Source organism: Gobio gobio (assembly GCF_949357685.1).
Source record: "Gobio gobio genome assembly, chromosome: 10".
NCBI classification, from domain to species: domain Eukaryota; kingdom Metazoa; phylum Chordata; class Actinopteri; order Cypriniformes; family Gobionidae; genus Gobio; species Gobio gobio.
Genome location: NC_137116.1, coordinates 13,218,218 through 13,241,732, shown reverse-complemented (window position 1 = coordinate 13,241,732; position 23,515 = coordinate 13,218,218). Strand labels below are relative to the sequence as shown.

General features: G+C 41.0%; 1 protein-coding gene across 1 annotated transcript in view; it reads right to left on the bottom strand.

Annotated features, from left to right (window-relative positions):
- The window catches only part of dtx1 (deltex 1, E3 ubiquitin ligase), an 87,195-nt gene extending 65,219 nt beyond the window's left edge, over positions 1-21,976 (bottom strand). Inside the window, exon 1 of the mRNA XM_079827510.1 lies at positions 21,896-21,976. The gene's annotated coding sequence lies outside the window, so the exon portion shown is untranslated. The remainder of the gene's footprint in view (positions 1-21,895) is intronic.
- Between the last annotated feature and the right edge of the window lie 1,539 nt (positions 21,977-23,515).

Here is a 23,515-nt window from a genome sequence, read left to right as displayed (position 1 = left end):
CTGCCGATACCGATATAGTAGACGATAACGATAACACTAAAACAAACATACACTCAAAAAAATAGCACATTGGTTGAACATGATTTAATCGTGGACAGTGGTTCCACGTGATTACACCACATTATCGTAACAACAATGGATGATGTTCAACCGGCTTGAAATATTTGTGTTCATTTAACATGAACAGATAACATTCACTAAACATGATTTAAATACTTATTTTTAACTTGATTTAATGTTTTTTATTGAACTTCAATTAATCATGCTATCTTAAATTTATTCCTTGATGTTAAGCCGATATGTTTACATCACTTCCAATGAATCCCATTTAGTCAAGTTACTACTATGTTATAAATTAATGAATATCACCCGTTTTCCCCATAATTCAATGATGACTACGGAGGCAGCAAATACACTCAAAAAAATTACTCTTTGAATGAACATAACATGATTAACTTGTTTTATATTATTAAAACAACTTTAATAGATTTAGCAGGTCCTCACCCCAAGCACACGCTCTACACTTCACCACAATGGTAACCTCCAAAAACACTAACATAACACAAACTTTTAAACACCAACATAACAAAACATTAAGCATTAAAAAGTCTCTCCATTTTCTCATCTTGTTAAAAATGCATCAAATTGCACTTTATTTAAACATTTACTCTCCGAATTCAGCCCCTTTGCAAAGCATGATGGGTAGTGAAAGTCTTATTTCTTTGGGTTACTTGATTGAAACATGTTATTTCAAAATGAAAACTTTATGTTTAACCAACGAGTGACAGTTTTAAGTCAGTTTAACATGACATAATCATGTTGAAATGAAAAATAGCCAAAATGGCATTAATTCAACATGAATTGTTCAGGTAAAGGGAATAAAACTGAAAAATAATTTTTTTGAGTGTATATCAGCCGATACCGCTATGGTGGACGATAACGATAACATTAAAATGAACATGTATCGGCCGATACCGATATGGTGGACGATAACGAAAACATTAAAACGAACATGTATCTGCCGATACCGATATGGTGGACAATAACGTTAACATTAAAACAAACATATATCTGCCGTTACCGCTATGGTGGACGATAACGAAAACATTAAAACGAACATGTATCTGCCGATACCGATATGGTGGACAATAACGTTAACATTAAAACAAACATATATCTGCCGATACCGCTATGGTGGACGATAACGATAACATTAAAATGAACATGTATCGGCCGATACCGATATGGTGGACGATAACGAAAACATTAAAACGAACATGTATCTGCCGATACCGATATGGTGGACAATAACGTTAACATTAAAACAAACATATATCTGCCGTTACCGATATGGTGGACGATAACGATAACATTAAAACGAACATGTATCGGCTGGTACCGATATGGTGGACAATAACGTTAACATTAAAACAAACATATATCTGCCGTTACCGATATGGTGGACGATAACGATAACATTAAAACGAACATGTATCGGCTGGTACCAATATGGTGGCCGATAACGATAATATTAAAACGAACGTGTATCTGCCGATACCGATATGGTAGACGATAACGATAACATTAAAACAAACATATATCAGCCGATACCGCTATGGTGGACGATAACGATAACATTGAAACGAATATGTATCGGCCGATACCGATATGGTGGACGATAACGAAAACATTAAAACGAACATGTATCTGCCGATACCGATATGGTGGACAATAACGTTAACATTAAAACAAACATATATCAGCCGATACCGATATGGTGGACGATAACGATAACATTAAAACGAACATGTATCGGCCGATACCGATATGGTGGACAATAACGTTAACATTTAAACAAACATATATCAGCCATTACCGATATGGCGGACGATAACGATAACATTAAAATGAACATGTATCTGCCGATACCGATATGGTGGACAATAACGTTAACATTAAAACAAACATATATCTGCCGTTACCGATATGGTGGACAATAACGATAACATTTAAACAAACATATATCAGCCATTACCGATATGGCGGACGATAACGATAACATTAAAATTAATATGTATCTGCCGATACCGATATGGTGGACAATAACATTAACATTAAAACAAACATATATCAGCCGTTACCGATATGGTGGACAATAACGATAACATTAAAACGAACATGTATCTGCCGTTACCGATATGGTGGACGATAACCATAACATTAAAACGAACATGTATCTGCCGTTACCGATATGGTGGACGATGATAACGATAACATTAAAACGAACATGTATCTGCCGTTATTGATATGGTGGATGATAACGATAACATTAAAATGAACATGTATCGGCCAATACTGATATGGTGGACAATAACGATAACATTAAAACGAACATATCGGCCATTTCCGATATGGTGGACGATAACAATAATTTTTAAACGAACATGTATCTTCCGTTTCCTATATTGTAGACAATAACGATAACATTAAAACGAACATGTAACGGCCGTTTCCGATATGGTGGACGATAACAATAACATTAAAAACTAACGTATATCAGCCTTTACCGATATGGTGGACGATACATCGTGCATCCCTGTTTAGTTTGAATATTTCTTCTCGGCCAATGAAAAAGCCAAAGCCTCAATCTCTGCGTGTCAGCTCTAACTGAAAGCCTGTCTGGAAGAGCGAATGTGTGAGTGTTTTTCCATGGTGAGAGAAACACTGAGGCTTGAGCTCATCACGTCACACTGTCTGGTCTGCTAAAGCGTAAGTGAAGAGAGAGGAACAGCGAAACATCCCAGTGCTGTTATACTGTCGCATCCTTCAGGAGGAACCTTCAGTTTGAACACAGATCCCAACAGGGTGACATGAGGCTTTTATGTTTGTAAGGAAGTCAATAGAGGAGAAGCATCATGGTCACTCTCAGGCCCTGTTTACTGGTATTAAGATGCGTTTTGGTCAATCGGATCACAAGTCGACTTTCAACCACTTCTGTCCTGATTTCTTCGAGGGGAGGGTCTATGGGTGGTAAATGAATGGGTTTTATTGGACAAAATAACCTCACTTCTCAGCCTTCGCTCCCCATGTGCATCAATGAGCCTCGGCCGCCCATGACCCTGTGGCCGGTTCTCCACTGGTCCTTCATGACCCTGTCGCCGGTTCTCCACTGGTCCTTCATGACCCTGTGGCCGGTTCTCCACTGGTCCTTCATGACCCTGTCGCCGGTTCTCCACTGGTCCTTCATGACCCTGTGGCCGGTTCTCCACTGGTCCTTCATGACCCTGTGGCCGGTTCTCCACTGGTCCTTCATGACCCTGTGGCCGGTTCTCCACTGGTCCTTCATGACCCTGTGGCCGGTTCTCCACTGGTCCTTCATGACCCTGTGGCCGGTTCTCCACTGGTCCTTCATGACCCTGTGGCCGGTTCTCCACTGGTCCTTCATGACCCTGTGGCCGGTTCTCCACTGGTCCTTCATGACCCTGTCGCCGGTTCTCCACTGGTCCTTCATGACCCTGTGGCCTGTTCTCCACTGGTCCTTCATGACCCTGTGGCCTGTTCTCCACTGGTCCTTCATGACCCTGTGGCCGGTTCTCCACTGGTCCTTCATGACCCTGTGGCCGGTTCTCCACTGGTCCTTCATGACCCTGTCGCCGGTTCTCCACTGGTCCTTCATGACCCTGTCGCCGGTTCTCCACTGGTCCTTCATGACCCTGTCGCCGGTTCTCCACTGGTCCTTCATGACCCTGTCGCCGGTTCTCCACTGGTCCTTCATGACCCTGTGGCCGGTTCTCCACTGGTCCTCCATGACCCTGTGGCCGGTTCTCCACTGGTCCTTCATGACCCTGTGGCCGGTTCTCCACTGGTCCTTCATGACCCTGTGGCCGGTTCTCCACTGGTCCTTCATGACCCTGTGGCCGGTTCTCCACTGGTCCTTCATGACCCTGTGGCCGGTTCTCCACTGGTCCTTCATGACCCTGTCGCCGGTTCTCCACTGGTCCTTCATGACCCTGTCGCCGGTTCTCCACTGGTCCTTCATGACCCTGTCGCCGGTTCTCCACTGGTCCTTCCTTGGAGCACTTTTGATAGAGACTGACCACTGCAGACCGGGAACACCCCACAAGAGCTGCAGTTTTGGAGATGCTCAATCTGGGCCTTGTCAAACTCGCTCAAAGCCTTACGCTTGCCCATTTTTCCTGCTTCTAACACATCAACTCTGAGGACAAAATGTTCACTTGCTGCCTAATATACCCCACCCACTAACAGGAGATAAAGAGATCATCAGTGTTATTCACTTCACCGGTCATAATGTTATGCCTGATCGGTGTATATATATATCAGTATGGTACAAAATCTCATTCAAATCTAAGTGATAAAAGAGTTAGGTTGAAAGTAATCAGAATACATTACCTAAAATGAGTGATCTAACTACAATTTTTGTCATGTAATTTGTTGTAACGGACTACAATTTGCAAGTACTGTAATCTGCACTGTATTAAGTTATTTAATTTGAACACTATTTAATTTCAGGCCTTTTAAAACCAGGGCAGAACAAGTTCACGGATCAGCCTAATAACCAGGTCGTGAGTTAGAGGACAGTGTTCAGAACAGTGTGAGATGAAAACATAAGGACATTTTTGATATACAGCCCAGTAATATATCCATCCGTTCACAATCACATTCAGAGATTAATGCTGTTACATTTCCAGACAATAAAACAGTCCGCTGAGGAATAATCAACACAAGACTAATCACTAATTAACTGCTGCACATTCATCATTCATGGCTTTGACTGGACTGGTTTCATCTGCCAGGTTTTATTTGAGGATGTAAACAGAAACAGCGTCCTCTAGTGTCTGAGGATGTTTACTGTACTTCTGAAATCAACAGCTGAGCATCACTTTGAGCATCCTAGTATATCTAAAAATAAGTAGGGTGAAAAATGCTTTTCGATACTCCCATAGTGTATGATTGCAGAAAAGAATATACATGTTTGTATTGAACGTGTATGGAGCAACAGATCATAAAAGTTGTTTAAAAATCTTATAAATGTATGAGGTGGCATGGGTTGGCAGCATGGGGCAAAAAGGCACAACGTATTGATACAAATACTTTAGCTAAAATTATGTTTTTAATAATGTCTAAGTTCAGTTTTGTTCAATCACTTAAGCAAAGTTTGCACTATTTTCTGTTAGGGCTGCTCGATTATGGAAAAAATCATAATCACGATTATTTTGGTCAATATTGAAATCACGATTATGTAACACGATTATTTCACATGACTTTGGGAATGTGTTGTATTTATTAAAAATACACCTTTCAACAATTCAATTGAAATTGTAACATTTGTTGTACTTTTTGAACTATTAAAATAAATAATATAACATATATTCGAATCAAAGTATAAAAGTATTCACGTAAAAATGATAACCACAAATAAATAAGATCAACAATATGGTTCGGCTATGCTTTCATGTACGTCTAACATTAGTTTTCAGGTACAGAAATGTATCAAATGTAAAATAACATTGCATATTTGAGTGCATAAATTAAAGATTAATCCTATTAAATTTACAAAAGCTATTCAATCAAGAGCAGTGAGTGATGTCCTTGTCTTTTGTTGTTTGACATTAAACAGACAGCAGTAAAGGATACTGCCCCTTTAAGACCTCGCGTCTTCTTTATCGACTGTATAAAGTTCACTTAAGGCATATACAGACTATGTCTGCAAAGATACTCATCAAGATGGACATGTTGACATACGTTTTGTGTGAGTTTGTCCGTTTAAGAGCAAGACTTGAAAGAGAACTCAATATTTGCGCGCTGAGAGACGTGTGCGCGCTCTCGGAAGAACGCACAGAGACACATTTTCTCACAGCGCGCGCGGCTTCTCATTCTAAACCTAAACCCTAAAGCACTAAACCCGCGTGATGACGGTGAAAACGACTGGTCATATTCGAAAATATGGCAGCACTCGCAATCTCGCATGCATTGAACAAAGTTTACAAAGAGAGAATTATTTGAAAAATATGAAGGAAAAAAAGGACGTTTACACGGCTCCCCTGCTCTCGTCAGTTTTTGTTTCTTTATTAGATTGTCATAGGTCACTCTGTTTAATTTTCAAGTGGTTAAACAAATTCGTGGTGTTGCCTTGCGTTGCAGACACTACCATGTAGCAAATCTTGCACGAAACATATTTCTGCTATCCTCTGATTCCTCGAAGCCAAAATGTTCCCAGACAACGGAGTTGGTTTTGCCTTTTTTGCTCACCAAACGCTGCTGTAACTGCCCTCCTTCTGCCATCTTTACTCGCGCCGAGTTTTTAAATTCCAGCGGATGATATGCACACGAGACTCACGACCTCATAGAGATTTGTGGGTTCGGGAGGGGCGGATGTGCGCGTGCGCGTTTCATTCAGAACGCAAGGCAAAATAATCGATTTTTCTCGATTGTACTATTTTGGTGATCGTTGGGAGGCAAAATCGAAATCGAAATCGAAATTCGATTAATTGCACAGCCCTATTTTCTGTTTATTTTGATAAATAAGAGAATTAATTTTTGTCATTAAAATGTTCATTTAAAAAATATAGAAATTTTTTTTTTTAATTAAAAAAAAGTAACGATTCTGAAAGCATTGAAGGAGATCCCATAATAATGTAATATAGATTTACAGTGGTAACAATAAATTATATTTTATTATATGATATGATTAATATATTTTTTAATTATAATGGTTTCATTATAAATATGATTATCTCTAAGGTGGACACTGATATTTACCATCTTCCGTTATTGAAAATCTTGAACAAAACTGAAAATCATTAACGATTCCTTTGTCTCAAAATACAGTCAATAATTTGATCGATTCTCATTTGCTACATACATCTACAATATTTTTAAAAAAAACATTAAATATTAGATCAAATTAACTGTCCACGATCGTGTCAGAAGCGGTTGTTAAGAAAAGTGCTTATTTGTGTGGCATCTAGAGGTGGAAAAGAGAATAAAATCAAATGCACCTTTTATTCTGTCCAATAATAGCATGTAAAATAGAAGGATTAAAGGTGCAGTATGTAAGTTTTTCACATTACTAAAGCATAAAAATACCTAGGGCTGGGATGTCTTAAAAGTCGGTACTAAATTATAAAAATGGGACGATACCAGCATTTCTGTATTGTTGTAGTCTCTGTCGTGTGTCACTATATGAGGACACCAGTGTTAATTTCATGACGAAAACGAGACGATAACTAAATAAAAACTAGTGTTGGATGACTAAAACTATGCCGAAAACTTACTGTCATTTTCGTCAACAAATAAAAACGAGACGAAAATGTTAGTGAGGGTGGATTAGGGAAGAGATCCAGTCAGAACTGATATATCCTGTGTAACAGATGCGCACATTTGAGTTGAGCTGATCTAACCGCGGGAAAACACGGCTCACGCATCCCCAATCCAGCGCTCCAGCGGTTCACAATCAATGAATAACACACATTTATGCCAGGCTTCGTATATGAACTAATGCTGATGAATAATGACAATGTTTACTTTATGATGATTATATAGTAATATGTTTAGATGGTTGTAACAATGCATATTTTATCTCCTGAAATTGAATGAGCTCCTGCAACTGCATCAGAGGCGCAGACATTTCAAAATAAGAGTCCCGGTGGATTTCGAGCTTGTTTATAATTTAAAAGTCACACATTATATATTCGTTTTTGGTTACACAATAAACTGTATTTCATTTAATTCCCATTTAATTCATAGTCAGGAGGAAAGACCAGTATTTGACACATATTCAATAAAGTATCAGGGTTATAATAGTTAACTAAAACCATTTAAAAAAAAAAAATTACTTGAAATTAAATAAATGTTAACTGGAATTGAAAATAAATAAATAAACAAACTTATTTGAAGCTTTAGCTTTACCTGATATGGCCTACTAACTAAAAGAAATACAAAGTTATAAAAACTATATACATGTTTTTAAAAAACAAACAAAAAAGTGAATTGAGCTCTCTTTCGTGTATTTTTAATGTCAAAAACAAAATGATGTCAAAATTAAATGGAGCTTAAATGCTTAATGTATTACAATTTAACTAAACTCATTAGATTTTAGGAGACTAAATCTACAGTAGATTTAGTCGACTAAAATCTGATGATATTTAGTCGACTAAAACTAGACTAAAACTATAAACAATTCAGGTGACTAAAATATGACTAAAACTAAATGGCATTTTAGTCAAAAGACTATGACTAAAACTAAATCAAAATTTGCTGTCAAAATGAACACTGGAGGACACGAACGCATAAACCGTCACTTCATGAGAATTTACCGTTTAATTTGAGAAAACGGTCATATCATGAACACAGACACTCAAAGGTCTTCACGGCAACCCGTCAAAATAAAAGTTTGGTTTTAAAAAATTGAAATTGGCAATATATTAGGCTACTGCTGTAGCCTACAGTAGTGTTGTCAAAAATATTGATATTTCGATATGTATCTGTAAAGGAGTCCAGGATGTCTCGTATCCGGTACACCTCCTCGCCTCCGACTTCAATTGGGGGAGCCTGCACGGAACCGACCCCCTCTTGGACCTCCTCTCTCCTGGGAGCGGCAGCGGGTCTGAGAAGAGACATATGAAAAGTGGGTGAGATTTTATAATGTGCTGGGAGAGCCAGACGAAACGAGACCGGAGTGATCTGCCGAAGGATCTTGAAGGGCCCAATGAAGCGAGGGGATAGTTTCTTGCTTGGGAGCCTTAAACGTAGATCACGGGAGGAAAGCCACACCCACTGTCCGGGCCTGTACCTAGGACCCTCACGTCTCCTTTGATCTGCATGAAGACGAAAGCGGCGGATGGCACGTTGCAGATGGACATGAGCGGTATTCCAAGTGGCCTCACTGCGTTGCAACCACGTATCCACCGCAGGGAGATCTGACGGCTCTCCAGCCCACGGGAAGAGAGGGGGTTGGAAACCTAGGACACATTGGAAAGGTGTTAGACCTGTGGCTGGCTTTACCAGGGAATTTTGGGCATACTCAGCCCAAACCAGGAATCGGCTCCAGTCCTGTTGGTTATCATGACAGTATGTCCGCAGAAAGCGAATGAGGTCCTGGTTCAACCGTTCAACCTGACCGTTAGACTGTGGGTGGTATCCGGAGGTGAGGCTGACGTTGATATTGAGCTTGGAGCAGAGTCCACTCCAAACACGTGAGGTGAACTGAGGGCCACGGTCGGAGACAATGTCCTCGGGGATGCCGAAAAGACGAACCACATGATTGAGAAGCTCCTCCGCAGTCTGCATGGCAGTAGGTAGACCCTTAAGGGGGATGAACCGACAGGACTTGGAGAAGCGATCCACGACTGACAGAACTGTGGTAAATCCCTGAGACTGAGGTAAATCCGTTACGAAATCCACAGCGATGTGCGACCACGGGCGTTGAGGAACTGGAAGTGGCTGTAAGAGACCGGCAGGTTTAAGGTGGGAAGATTTAACTGTGTTACAGGTGGAACATTGATGGATAAATTTGATAACATCAGCCCGGAGTGTGGACCACCAGAAGCGGTTGGAGACTAACTGTACAGTAGCCGAGATACCTGGATGTCCGGCGCTGGGAGTGCAGTGAACCCATTGAAGTACCCGCTCACGGAGCTCGAGTGGCACGAAAAGGCGATCCACAGGACACTCGGGCGGTACAGGAAGAGCTTGTTGAGCCTCAGTAACCTCCGAGATGATATCCCACTGCACAGGTGCCACGATCAGAGTGGGTGGTAAGATGGTTTCTGGTTGGCTGATTTCGTTGGAATCCTCGAACTGACGAGACAGGGCATCAGCTTTCCCGTTTTTGGACCCAGGTTTGTATGTGATCCTGAAGTTGAAACGAGAGAAAAATAGTGACCAGCGAGCCTGACGAGCATTCAGACACTTGGCGGACCTGATGTATTCGAGGTTTCGGTGGTCTGTGAGGACGGTGAAAGGTTGACGTGCCCCCTCCAGCCAGTGCCTCCACTCCTCCAGAGCAGCCTTCATGGCTAGAAGCTCCCGGTCACTCACATCATAATTGCGTTCCGCCGAGGTTAGCTTGCGGGAGTAAAAGGCACAGGGAAACATTCAGGATTACCGTGACGTTGGGACAGAATCGCACCCACTCCAGTGTTCGAGGTGTCAACTTCCACGATAAACTCCCTCTCCGAGTCTGGATGATGGAGGATGGGTGCGGCAGTGAATCTCTCCTTCAGCTGATTAAACGCTGCAGTGCACTCAGGAGACCACCGGAAGCGCTCCCCCCCCGGAGAAGAGATGTGAGGGGAGACACAATGAGACTGAAGTTACGAATAAATCTACGATAAAAGTTTGCAAACCCCAGGAATCGCTGTAATTCTTTCACAGAAGAAGGTTGAGACCAGTCCACCACGGCTTTGACCTTGCTGTCATCCATGAGAACCCCCTCAGCGCTGATGACATATCCCAGGAAGGTGATCCGAGTCTGATGAAACTCGCATTTCTGAGTTTTGGCGTATAGCTGATTCTCAATCAAGCGTTTGAGAACTGCACGCACGTCCCGTACATGATCGTCGAGGGTCTCTGAAAAAATCAGAATATCATCAATATAAACAATCACATTCTGATTCAGCATGTCACGGAAGATCTCATTAACGAAAGACTGAAATACAGAAGGACTATTAGACAGCCCGAACGGCATAACCCGATATTCATAGTGGCCTGTAGTCGTAGAAAAGGCCGTCTTCCACTCGTCACCCCTCCGTATGCGAATGAGGTTATAGGCGTTCCTCAAATCCAGTTTGGTGAAGTAACGAGCTGAGCGAAGCATTTCCAGGGCTGCAGGGACTAAAGGCAGGGGATAACGATACTTCACAGTTACCTCATTGAGACCACAGAAATCGATGCAGGGCCGAAGACTCCCGTCCCTCTTTTTGACGAAGAAAAACCCCGCGGATGCTGGAGATGTGGAGGAGGTGATAAATCCCTTAGCAAGCTGTTCCTCGATATACACTCTCATAGCCTCTGTCTCCGGTCGTGAAAGTGGATACACACGGCCGTGCGGGGGAACGGCTCCAGGTAGAAGTTCAATAGCGCAGTCGCTGGGCCGGTGCGGGGGTAAAAGTGAAGCCTCTCTCTCGCTGAATGCCTGGGCAAGATCATGATATACAGCAGGAATACCTTGCAGATTCACTCTCTCACGGGAACTGTGGCTAGATTCAGGACCATGGAGAGCAGGCAAGCAATGGTCATGACAGAAAGGGGACCATTTAGTGATTCTCCTGTCGCTCCAGGAAATTAGAGGGTTGTGTCTCTCCAGCCATGGCCATCCCAAAATCACTGGATGAAGGGGTGAGTTGATCGTGTACAACTGAATTCTCTCCGTGTGACGAGATCCGGAGTTGAGCGTGAGAGGCTGCGTGATGTATTGTACCTCCCCTGTCCCCAGGGGGCGTCCATCCAGAGCGGCCACTGCCACATGAGGCTCACAAGGAATGAGAGAGATATTTTTAGACAAGGCAAACTCCAAATCGATAAAATTACCAGCGGCACCAGAGTCAATTAAAGCTCTTGTTTCACAATTATTTCCATTAAAATAAAATGAAACTTCGAGGGTAAGAGAGCTGGGAGAATTAATCAAAGGACTCACCGCAGAAGTATCACGGGATCTGGATCTCACAGGACATGAAGCTCTCTGATGACCGGCCTGGCCACAGTACAGGCATAATTTATTCCGCATCCTTCTCTCACGTTCCTCCGTAGTGAGATGTGTGAAGCCGACCTGCATGGGCTCGTACTCCGTGCCGGAGGAAGGATGGGCGAACAGACTGGATGAGAGAGGCGTGCGTCGAGAGCGAATGAGATTGTCGAGACGAATGGCCAGCTCCATTAGTTCTCCGAGAGACATCCCATCGTCACGACAAGCCAGTTCCCCTTGCAGATTAGTTTTTAGGCCCCTTCGATACAGCAGTTTAAGAGGTTCTTCGGTCCACGCCGTCTGTGCTGCCAGGGTGCGGAAGGAAAGCGTGTAATCAGCCGCGGTGGAATCTCCTTGACTTAATGCGAGAAGCAGTTCCCCTGGTTCCTTGCCGCCCGCGGGATGTTCAAACACCTCTCTGAATTGAGACATACACACGTTATAGGAGGGAAATGTATGATGACCACCTGACCAGAGAGCTGTTGCCCACTCCAACGCCCTCCCGGTGAGTAAAGAGCAGATAAATGAAACGCGGGACGCGTCATTGGGATACAGCTGGGGTTGCTGGCTGATGAATAATTCACACTGCAACAGAAATCCTCTACAGGCAGCCGGTGAACCATTAAACTTCTCAGTTAGAGATAATCTGGGATTGCTTGAAGCTGTACTCACGCTTGATGGGAGGTGCGCAGGTGCAGCGGGAGCTTGAACTGAATTAGCGTCCGCGCTCTGTAGAGTGAGAGCATGAACTGACTTCACAAGTTCCTCGGTGAGATTCGTCAACTTGACCAGCTGTTGTTGGTGTGTGACTAACACAGATGCCTGGGGATGAACCTCGGAAACAAGACTCTGGAAGTCTGCTGGATCCTGTGACGGTGAAGTGTTCTGTAAAGACGAAGTAGAAGCAGGCGGATCCATCTGCAGAACTTTATTGAATCAGGTAATGAAACAAGGAATCACTGACATAAACCACAAAGGAAACACGTATAGCAACATGCAACGTGGCAAAACAACACTTCACAAAGAACAAAGAACAAGGCAGTCCAGATAAAGGGTGGATAATGATAAACAGGTGGATGTGAGGATACTGAATAGACAACCAGACAGGGCTGGGAACTAATGATAGCAGAGGGGAATGATGGGAATTGCAGTTCTAGAACTCAGGTGACAAGGAGCGTGTGAGACCGGAGAGAGGTGAAAACGCGCGCTCAGTGACAGGCGTGCGCTCCGTGACAGTATCGATACTGAAATATCTGAAACGATACGATATTCCTTTTCTACAGTATCGATACCAGCCGCGCTCTCCTCTCCGACCGAAAGCGAGTTGACACGCATCCGCCTCCTCTTATTCAGACCGGTTAACCCTCTGAACACGGCGAACGCGCGTTCTGCTGGATTTTTCCTCATGACTGCGTGTTAGTATTGGTGTGACCGGTCTGAATTTCATGTGGGATTGCACATAACGTTAATTCTACTCATTCCCGCAGATTTCGCGCTCGCATCTGAAGTGCACACACACATACCGTAATAAAGCCGCCTCTGACATACAAGGGCAAAAATTAGCTCCTTTTTCCAGCTTATTAATCGTCAAATACACTCAAAAATATCTCAATGTTCATCTTGGTGAGTATTAACGTAAACACAGTCATTTGTTTATTTGTTCTTACTGTATTACTGTTTACTTGTCTTTTTAAATTAAATTTGAAATTAAGCTTTCTTGTGCTGTGTGTAAGCTATTGCAACACAATTAGTTAGCAAATATTTGTGAGATAATTGTAATGGTAATTGATCAACGTTTATATATGAGAAAAAACTTAGAAGCTTTATCATATAAAGTGATCTCTTCAGAATAAATTTTTAATTGCCTAGACTTTCAATAGAAGAAATTGTATTAAAAATATCTATTTGACAGTATATGCAGCATTTTTTCCCAGTGGTATCGAAAATGGTATCGAATATCGTATTAGGTATCGTATCGAAGTTAGAAATTCCAGTATCGTGACAACACTAGCCTACAGTATATTTAGCTATGTCTCTATGTAATAATAATAATAATTATGCCCAGATGGTTGATTATTTTTCACTTGATCTTTTTTTTATAAACAATGTTTACTTTTAAACAGCATACAGCCTTTAAATGTTTATGTATTATTTACTTATAATGATTATCATCATAAATAATAAACATTAAATAAATAAAAAAATTAAAATAAAAAAAAACATTTAGCTTTGGTACCGAGTACCGTAAAATTGTTATGATATTGGTACCGACTACTGGAATTTTGGTACCGTGACATCCCTAGCTGCGACTATTTTTTTTTAATTTTTTTTACAATTATTTTGATAATCGATTAGTTGGCCGATTATTTTTCCGATTAATCGGATAAAAGCCCTTTTTTATTGACAAAACACACTATTCCACAACCTGCCCAATGCTGTCCTTCAAACACATGTGTCAGCTGAGTGATATGAACACACACATAGTGAATATATACATATATTAATAATGGTTTTACAATGAACAAAACAAACAAAACTAATATTAATAAATAAATAACAGGGTTATTGTAGTTATTCGATGGTAACCACATAGTTTTGCTTCAAATCCATAGTTTTACAATATGGTATTTGCGTGGTTATACAAATGCTAATCAATACGGCAAAAACATGGTTTTATTATAATAAAAACATGGTTTTACTATCTAATTGGACCATGGTTCATGTTCATAAGGGTATGTTTGTGCTATACATTTTGTGCAAAAAAAAAGTTACAAAGTTAGTTTAAATCCCTACATTAAAATTATATTAAAGAGAAACAAAAACAAAAAACACAAACTCAGTGTTAGCACATAAGAGGAATGTTCTGCAGGAACACACACACACACACACACACACACACACACATGTTTGTTTTTGTGAAATGTGAGGACATTCCATAGGCGTAATGGTTTTTATACCGTACAAACCGTATTTTCTATCCCCTTACACTGACCCTGCCCCTAAACCTACCCATCACACACACACACACACACACACACACACACACACACACACACACACACACACACTGCCCCTGCCCCTAAACCTAGCCCTCACAGGAGACTGTGCAGTTCACTTTCTGTGAAAAAAAACTCATTCTGTGTGATTTATAAGCATTTTGAAAAGTGAGGACATGGGGAACGTCCTCATATTTTACCCTCTTTTTGTAATACCTGTGTCATACCCATGTCATTATACACATTTGTGTCCTGATATTTCACGAAAACATGCCCACACACACACACACACACACACACACACACACACACACACACACACACACACACACACACACACACACACACACACACACACACACACACACACACACACACACACACATTCGCTCTGGACACAGTAACTGTTACTGTCACGTCTTTATCCTGTAGAAAGTTCTTACACTTATATTCAATTTCACCCTGTTATCCCATTACAGTTATTACTCTCATAAAATACTTGAATTACATGTTGACTTTTAAAACTAATTTTTTGTTTGTTTTTGTCTCAAAACAAATCGCAGATTCAACCTGACCTAAAAAATCTCAGCATCCATCTAAAAATCTCTATGAACGTGAACATATTAAAATGCGGATATATCAACTCATCAACTTACAGTGTGGCTTTCATTGTCAATCACACTCGCTCCGGTTGAGTGTCCTAAAACTGGCAAACCTGCGTGAGCGTCGAGTCTGAGGAAGAGGGGGCCGGGGAAACAACGATCTCCATTATTTTGAATTTTGACTGCAGTACTCATGTCAATCCTACATACCGCACCTTTAAGGGCCCTATTTTAACAATCTGAGCATATGGTGCAGCTACACTTAGGGTGTGTCCAGATCCACTTTTGCTAGTTAAACGACTGAAAAAAATGGTCTGTGCGCCCGGCACATGGTCTAAAAGGGTTGTCCCTCTTCTTTTAAAGGGTTAGTTCACCCAAAAATGAAAATTCTGTCATTAATTACTTACCCTCATGTCGTTCGACACCCGTCAGACCTCCGTTCATCTTCGGAACAGAAATAAAGCTTCGAAGCTTCATGATGCCGTGTTTTGAAATCGTCATCACTATGTAAGTCGTTATTTAGGGGTTTTTTTGTGCACAAAAACTATTCTCGCCGATTCATAAAGTTATTTTAGAACCACTGTAGTGAGATGGACTTTGTAACGACGTCTTTAGTGTCTTTTAAGGGTCTTGAGAGTGAACCGTGCATTGAGCCAATGGAGGCCTTTCAGAGCCATCAGATTTACACTAAAATATCTTCATTTGTGTTCCGAAGATGAACGGAGGTCTTACGGGTGTCCAACGACATGAGGGGAAGTAATTAATGACAGAATTTTCATTTTTGGGTGAACTAACCCTTTAAGGAGTCATGGGTGTGTTTTGGGCGTAATGTGCAATAAACCAATCAGTCTCATCTCCCTTTCGCTTTAAAAGCCAGTTGTGCTGCACCATGAGAGGATTTGCTATTTAAATGCGAGCAGATAGACTGGAAGCTTCTCAAGTGAGGAATCCTTTCATTTTTAATACTTAAACGTGTGTGTGCTGCTGCGCTTCCCTGTGTGTGTAATAAGCAGAATGTATGCGCATTGTGCACTGTCTATAGGCTCATATTGTGTTGGGGAAAGTTACTTTGAAAAGTAATGGATACCAATATTGCGTTACTCCCTTAAAAAGTAACTAATTGAGTTACTTAGTTACTTTTTAAGAAAAGTAATGCGTCATGTTACTTTTGCGTTACTTTTTCTCACCTGGACTGGGCTTGTTTTTGTTAATAACAAAAAAGTTATATTTTTGTGCAACGTTAAACCTCTTCATACCAAAATTGAAATAATAAGCCCCAGGCTGAGGTAAAAATGCAAATTCCCGCATGAACAGTAGAGGGCGCAGCTCTGGATAATGCTAGAAGAGGATGCAGGAGAAAAAAGTTTTACCAATAAAAACAAAAAATCTAGTAATTTTCATCATCAAAGGTCAGCAGCAAGACATTGGTAAATTAAATATAAAGGCAGATTATGCATAAACATAGTTGTTTTATTTAACATTTAAAGGAGCTGTATGTAGGACTGTGGCCAAAACTGGTACTGCAATCACTTTCAAATGACTGTAGAGCGGTGTATCCCCTCTCCCCCTCCCCTGACTCGAGGTTGCCAGATAGGCTGCAGGATGCAGCAGGAACGTAGGCTGCTAACGTTACACGGAGCTTTCAATGGCAAGTGACGAGTCGTACACAGTAAGTTTTTTTTCTTTCTGTTAATTATGTTTATGCTTCAAGAGCGATGTTTTGTGAAGTAATTATGAATCGCAAAAATGTACTAATGGCGATTAGCCAAATATAATCGTAAATATGAACGCTCGTATGTGACAGTACATTCCCACATGAAAAATGGTCATACAGGTCAACTTGCAGCATGTTTTGTCCACTATATATGCGAAGAACGAATGAGGAATCATTTTTACTGAGGTAACGTTAGGCTACTGTCTCAAATACGTTTACACAGTGCTAATAGGCGTGCTAATGTTGTTTTCCTCAGCGTCCCAGCATAATGACAGAGAAAAGGGCTCTGATAATGCATTACTAATGTTAGCAATGACGACTCACCGTTTTTATTTACCAAACAATTCCTTAACGTTACCTTTTCAATTCAATGACCCACCTCCTCCATCTGCGCTAACCTAACGTTACTTTGCACGAACATGCATATCTTTGTTCGACTGTCATGAATATTTGAAATGTCCATTTACATTAAGTACAAGTTAGCCAAACATAGATGAACCTTACCTGTCCAGGAGAAAATTAGCAACGTTGGCATCATTCTTCAAATTATTCTCCGTTTTCAGCCGTCTCTATCTTTCAAAGGCATCTCAAATCCTTGTTTTATTTCAGACACTGTCACGACGTTTTTCTGATTCATAACAAGGTCGTTTAGGTTTCGTAAAGTTAGACATTGTTTATCCAAAAAGTGTGTAGCTGCAGCTGTGGTAACTAGAGCAGAGCTGGCAACCCGAATGCAGAAACACTACTGACTTCGTGATTGGTAGACAGGTGGAGGGTGGCGCTTCAGGCCAAAACACAACATGTCAACATCAACATCAGTTGAGGGCTGCAACTTCACTTTTAAAATGACAATATCTTGGCCGGACAACCGTTGTCAGTGATATAAATATTTGAAATGAACATGATTTCTTAATGTCTAGTGACATATCAGGGCCATTTTATGATTAATTGAAATACATTTCTTACATACAGTTCCTTTAATTATTGGAGGTTTGCATAGTATTCTGATTTTGCATTTGACTGATTTTATTCATTTTGAGGAGTACAGAATCTTTATTGTGCAAGTGAGATAAATAAATGCTCACATTTAGTCTAGAACTACAATAACCATCATGTTCACACACACACACACACATGCCTCTGCCCTTATTTTTCTCAACATGGGGGCAGGAGAGCTGTCAGTCAAATTAATGTGAAAAAGTAACTTGCGTTACTTTTTTGAAAAAGTAAACTATTTTGTTGTAAATTTGAAAAGTAATGCGTTACTTTACTAGTTACTTGGAAAAAGTAATATTATTACGTAACTCAAGTTACTTGTAATGCGTTACCCCCAACACTGTCATATTACTAACCAGTGTTGGGCATGTTACTTTAAAAAAGTAATTAGTTATAGTTACTAGTTACTTCTTACAAATAGTAACTGAGTTAGTAACTGAGTTACATCATTATAAAAGTAACTAATTACCAGGGAAAGTAATTACTGCGCTACTTTTTTTTTGTTTCAAATGTTCAAATATGTCAAATAAGCGCTTCAGTGATCTCAATTATAGTAACGCGACTAACGCCGCATTTTTTTCCTCAGTAACGCTAACGGCGTTGTAACGGGAGAAACAGTAATTGTTTGATTACTCGTTACTGAAAAAAATAATTCCGTTAGTAACGCCGTTTATCTGTAACGCCGTTATTCCCATCACTGTTACTAACACACTCTTTAAATAACACACAAACACTGCACTATTGACTTTAGAGCAGATGTGTGTTGGTCAATGGTCAGTGGTTTTCAGTTCCTCACAATAGCAGCGCTCCAACAATGCTCCTGATCACACCTGGTGTTCAGACCAGACGCCCATGGGTGAACAGATGCGCCAGTGCATTTGATATTTAAACAACGAGGAGCTGGACCTAAACATGAGAACTGAGTCAAACTGAAACTAGCAATAAACACTTGTGTCGTGCCTGCCGTCACATTGCGCCGGGTGTATTATAGAGCCCTTAATTAGTGCTGGGCGGTATTCCGGTTCATACCGAATACCGGTATTTATTTTTGTTATGATGTGAATTTTGATGATAACACAATACCGGTATGTGTTGCTTAAACAACGTTCGGAACGCAGCGCAGCGCGTCACTGTTCGAGGGGTCCCGTTTCACTGTTGCACTGTAGTGAGAGCACAGCTGAGATCGCATCACAGCCTATGGTAAGTCCGAAGCCTCATTCACTATTATTCCCTACATTATCCCATTATATTGTTCACTTGAAAGAGTGAATAAAAACGAGTGAGTGAATTCAGACAGCCGTTGTGTGTTCATCGGCTGTACACTCGTTATTGCGGTGCAATGTGGGATTGAATGAGTGCACTCAATAACGTCCACTATAGTTTCGTTCACCACTACAAATGGCTGTCCCCTCAAATAATGCCCTATTTTTGGTATTATAATGGGCCATTTCGGATTTAGCCTTTGATTACAGCGGAGAATTCAAACTACACGCGGCGCGCGCGAGAGAGAGCGGTTTCTGTGCGGTTCGCCGTGATGAGATTAACGTTCTCCACATGGATCATATTATAGCACATATAGACCGGAGCGAATGCATTTAAGTTTTTTAAGGACCTATTTGACATAAACCAGTAGCGTGTATGCGCACATACACTCACCTAAAGGATTATTAGGAACACCTGTTCAATTTCTCATTAATGCAATTATCTAATCAACCAATCACATGGCAGTTGCTTCAATGCATTTAGGGGTGTGGTCCTGGTCAAGACAATCTCCTGAACTCCAAACTGAATGTCAGAATGGGAAAGAAAGTGATTTAAGCAATTTTGAGCGTGGCATGGTTGTTGGTGCCAGACGGGCCGGTCTGAGTATTTCACAATCTGCTCAGTTACTGGGATTTTCACGCACAACCATTTCTAGGGTTTACAAAGAATGGTGTGAAAAAGGGAGAAACATCCAGTATGCGGCAGTCCTGTGGGCGAAAATGCCTTGTTGATGCTAGAGGTCAGAGGAGAATGGGCCGACTGATTCAAGCTGATAGAAGAGCAACTTTGACTGAAACAACCGAGGTATGCAGCAAAGCATTTGTGAAGCCACAACACGCACAACCTTGAGGCGGATGGGCTACAACAGCAGAAGACCCCACCGGGTACCACTCATCTCCACTACAAATAGGAAAAAGAGGCTACAATTTGCACAAGCTCACCAAAATTGGACAGTTGAAGACTGGAGAAATGTTGCCTGGTCTGATGAGTCTCGATTTCTGTTGAGACATTCAGATGGTAAAGTCAGAATATGGCGTAAACAGAATGAGAACATGGATCCATCATGCCTTGTTACCACTGTGCAGGCTGGTGGTGGTGGTGTAATGGTGTGGGGGATGTTTTCTTGGCACACTTTAGGCCCCTTAGTGCCAATTGGGCATCGTTTAAATGCCACGGCCTACCTGAGCATTGTTTCTGACCATGTCCATCCCTTTATGACCACCATGTCCCCATCCTCTGATGGCTACTTCCACCATGTCACAAAGCTCCAATCATTTCAAATTGGTTTCTTGAACATGACAATGAGTTCACTGGACTAAAATGGCCCCCACAGTCACCAGATCTCAACCCAATAGAGCATCTTTGGGATGTGGTGGAACGGGAGCTTCGTGCCCTGGATGTGCATCCCACAAATCTCCATCAACTGCAAGATGCTCTCCTGTCAATATGGGCCAACATTTCTAAAGAATGCTTTCAGCACCTTGTTGAATCAATGCCACGTAGAATTAAGGCAGTTCTGAAGGCGAAAGGGGGTCAAACACAGTATTAGTATGGTAATAATCCTTTAGGTGAGTGTATTTCATCACATCTTTTTCACATGAAATGTAACGTTATGCAAAGGAGACTGAACTGTACGTCTGATCCATCACGACCGCGATGACACGATGGGTTATTCTGCTACACAGAATACAATGTAAGTTAATAAATAGACTGACAATTCAAAGAAGAATGGGCAAAAATGTAACTGCTTTATTCTTTCTGTGTTAAACTGATGTGTGCCATTTGTTCAGAAACTGCAGTGCTCTTAAATGTACTGAAAATATCCTTATGCCTTTTAAATGTTCTTCCGCGTTTCTCCGTCGTTTTGTCAGTTTGTTGTTATATAGGGTGAGATTTTTTAAATGCTTAAGGTGTCCTCAACTCTTTTTTTTCCCCTATCTCCATGGTCATATTTTAATAGCCATGTGTCTGTAATGAGCGTGTTTTATTGGTCGTCTCCACACAGCATCATTTTGTGGGGCTTTGCAAACCTGTATTAACTCCAGTGTGGAATTTTTCTACAATATTCACCTGTCATGACGTCAATCTACTGCAGTATTTCCACTCTCATTCAGTAGAAAATGTAGTTAACACCGGTCATGCATAGAGGAAAAAAATACCATCAATATAATATATAATTTTGAAAAATACAGTGATATAAATTTTTGGTCATGCCGCCCAGCACTACCCTTAATGTTAAAACGGCTTGCCACATCGAACATCCGCGTAAACAGCCTGATGAGAGATCGCAAAACTAATTCATATAAACAGTGTCTGTGTGAACTGTACGACCGTTTAAACTCTGTAACTTCATACAGCATTTACTTATGTGTTTGAGCTTTTGTTTTCCCACCACAATGAAGTCACTTCCACTTGTTAGGTAGCTAAATGATTATCAGACTATATGAGGACAGAGATCTTGACTTGAGGGGTTAATTAGCCTGCCAAACAAAAATGTCTCAAACTTTTCAACTAGAGGAAGGGGGGTTGAAAAGAAGGATGAATTCCTCAAATAAACGGCTAGTTCTTCCGGTTAGAAGTGTCTGAAGACATGACAGATAATAAATGAGCATCCACTCACAACAGATGAGAGAAGTTCTGATGCCTGGACATCCGGTCTGAAATCCGCTCGACGCTGCAGATAAACGCCATGTTTTTAAATGCAGTCACTTCATCCAGCCACTAGAGGAGGCCATCTCACTGCTTATTATGAATCATTACTTCACGACCGCTAATAAAGATGTTCAGTATGAATGTACTACATTCATTCATTCGCCATGTTTGTCTCTGTCCCTCCTGCAGTCTCGTATGTGACCCTGGACCACAAACCCAGTCGTAAGGGTCTTTTTTTTTATTATTATTATTGAGATTTATAGGCAACATGATCTGAAAGCTTAATAAAGCTTCCCATTGATGTATGGTTTGTTAGGAACAGCCTTATAGATAATTTAATTGGACAAATAGGCCTATATGCACGATGAAACAAAGATTTTCCCTCACAATCAAAGTACACAAAATAACATCCCTGTCAAAACATTTCCTAAGAAAAGACTTGGATCTGATTTTGTCACTAAATGTTCCTTTTGAATGACACTGAAATTTGTCTTAATTTGTTTTGGTCGTGCACTTATTCTTGTTTTTCAATGAATCCCAAATCTGTTATTTTAGGATTTTTTTTTAAGCGGATCCCAATGACAGCTTTATAATCAACTTAATTCTCTTCCTATGTAGATTTTATATTCATAAATGTAAATTGTCAAATTGTAAATCTACCTTTTTAGTATTCTTAAGAATACTCCCGTTCAACAAAAAGCTCTCGGGACATGTGCAATTTGCATGGCCTACAACCTTATATGTAATTGTTATTCATTTGTGTAATGCCCTCTTCTTGCCCTTTCGTTTAGTTATTGTCTCATTTAATTCATTGTCTTTTCTCTTTTTAATACCAATAAAGAACTTTTCACACACCACCTCTGATTTCCTCTTTTCATTTCTTTATTTGCTCTAAAATGGTTCTGTGATGATGATCTCTCTCTCTCTCTCTCTCTCTCTGTGTGTGTGTGTGTGTGTGTGTGTGTGTGTGTGTGTGTGTGTGTGTGTGTGTGTGTGTGTGTGTGTGTGTGTGTGTGTGTGTGTGTGTGTGTGTGTGTGTGTGTGTGTGTGTGTGTGTGTGTGTGTGTGTGGACTGGTAATCATCACGTTGTGGGGACAAAATGTCCCCACAAAGATAGCAATATCCGAAATCCTCATCCTTGTGGGGACATTTTTAGGTCCCCATGAGGAAAACATCTTATAAATCAGACTAAGTGATGTTTTTTGAAAATGTAAAATTGCAGAATGTCTCCTGTGAGGGTTAGGTTTAGGGGCAGGGGCAGGGGCAGTGTGTGTGTGTGTGTGTGTGTGTGTGTGTGTGTGTGTGTGTGTGTGTGTGTGTGTGTGTGTGTGTGTGTGTGTGTGTGTGTGTGTGTGTGTGTGTGTGTGTGTGTGTGTGTGTGTGTGTGTGTGTGTGTGTGGACTGGTAATCCCTACGTTATGGGGACAAAATGTCCACACAAAGATGGCAATATCGGAAATCCTCGTCCTTGTGGGGACATTTTTAGGTCCCCATGAGAAAAACATCTTATAAATCAGACTAAGTGATGTTTTTTGAAAATGTAAAAATGCAGAATGTCTCCTGTGATGGGTAGGTTTAGGGGCAGGG